Source organism: Austrofundulus limnaeus, unplaced genomic scaffold (assembly GCF_001266775.1).
Source record: "Austrofundulus limnaeus strain Quisiro unplaced genomic scaffold, Austrofundulus_limnaeus-1.0 Scaffold72, whole genome shotgun sequence".
Lineage (NCBI taxonomy): Eukaryota > Metazoa > Chordata > Actinopteri > Cyprinodontiformes > Rivulidae > Austrofundulus > Austrofundulus limnaeus.
Genome location: NW_013952474.1, coordinates 337,890 through 339,893, shown reverse-complemented (window position 1 = coordinate 339,893; position 2,004 = coordinate 337,890).

Sequence of the window (2,004 nt, the reverse complement as noted above, 5' to 3'; positions counted from 1 at the left end):
AAAGTTTGGGAACCACTGTGATAGAGCATACAGGCTGGAAGTTCAAAATCAGATAATGTAAACATAATATAGACTAAATTTGAGTTTTGATACTGTAGATTTGTACAATTTTTTAGAATAATTCAGCAGGTAAATCTGATTTTTTAGGACCATCTGAACATGACAAATTAGAGTATTTGAAATCCGACCAAGGTTTTGTTCATATGTTGTACTAAGTCAGATCCATATCTGATGTTTTTCAAATAGTCTCAATGATCATGTCTCAATGAGGTAGGATCCATCCAGATGTTATTATTGATATCATTGTCATCAGAACTCAGTTCGTCTTCAGCTACAGAACAGAAGTCAGCTGCTTCATCTTTTTTAAGCTTTCTTGATTCATCATGTCCTGATAATTGAGACACCAGCATACACAGTATGATGCTAGYGGTGCTACAAACATGATGGATCAGWTTCAGACTTGYGTATCTTTCTACTTTTAGTTGCTCCAGAAGTGACATTCTGCTCTTGAGTGGGCAGGAAAATCAAATGTAAACATTAGCGCAAAAAATATTTGCYATATATATTTATACATCAGTTTGGATGCTAACACTATACAGTCTCTGGAGTGAATTCCATATATTTATTAGGGCTGGGTATCAATTCAGATTTCCCAAATTGATATGATTCGATTCACAGGGGTCGATTAGATTAATAATTCACAATGACTCACAACGATTCAGGACGATTCACGATTCAGTTTGATCGRTTTTTAAATGAGTTAAGGATATCATACAGTAACACATTTACTTTGATATGTAAGACATTCTCAAAGGAACTAATTCTGCAAGTAGAAACTAATTCTAACTTGGTGCATTGGTAAAACTATAAACATAATTTTACTTTTAAACTCGTGAACTGGAGTTTAATCTTAAAACAAAACTATCTCAAGTTTCAAAGGGTTTAAACTAAAAAAGAATTGCAAGAGAAAGTGTTATTGGATACATTGGTTTTCTAAGAAACTAAGACTAATTGTCTTGATCACTAAGAAGTGATGGAATAAGGTTATAGGAGAAGAGGTGGGATAATATGTGTTTACTTCTGCCCACTCTTTTGAGAGTATGAAAATTGTATATTTGTAATATTTCTGTTAGCTTCGGTTCAATAAAACTTATTAACAAGAAGAAATAAAGAAAAAAAAAGAGTACTTCAGCTAAAACGTTCAATCACTGTGAATTACATTAAGATGTTTCTTAAACTTAAAAATAATATTGGTAACAAAACTAAATGTCGTTAGACTGTCATCTTTCACACATTTATACATGCCGAGGAGAACAGTTTCAGTCAGATGTTTACAWACAGTAGCTTTGGTTCGAGCCGCTCGAAGCTTCATTTCTCGCTACCACGTCCGAGTGCAAATCTTTGCAAACAAAAGTTATCATGGCCTCTGTCGTCTTTAAGTTCAGCTGAGAATCAGCTGTAATGTTAGTGATTCCTTTGTTTCTTTTGTTTTGATCCAGACAACTTGTTGTCGGGAGCTAACATTAGTGCTCAACATCAACCGGATATAAATCTATGGCAAGCCAGGAGTGACACACAACATGGAAACACACAGCTTTATCGCACACAACACCCATGGGGAAAAATCAATCTCATGACTAATGAATCGATTTTCCCAAATTTGAATGAAAATCGATCCAGATTGATTAAATCGATTTTTAAACCCAGCCCTAATATTTATACTACTAGCTTGGGAGCTAATGCTATACTCATTAGCTCTGGAGCTAACAAAAAGTAACTGATTTGATCTGAATATGAAATGGAAACATTGGGCTTCATGCAAGAACATGTTCATATTCTTATCCTAAATTTCTCTTACTTTTGTTCGTACAAAGGGTTCGTACGAACATGTCACGTCAGATTCAACAAACTCTTCTATCTTCAGGAAAAGTGTAATTCCACCTGTTCTATCCAGCTGCTCGTGCACGCGAGAGGAGATTAGCATAATTACCACCCCAAAAACAC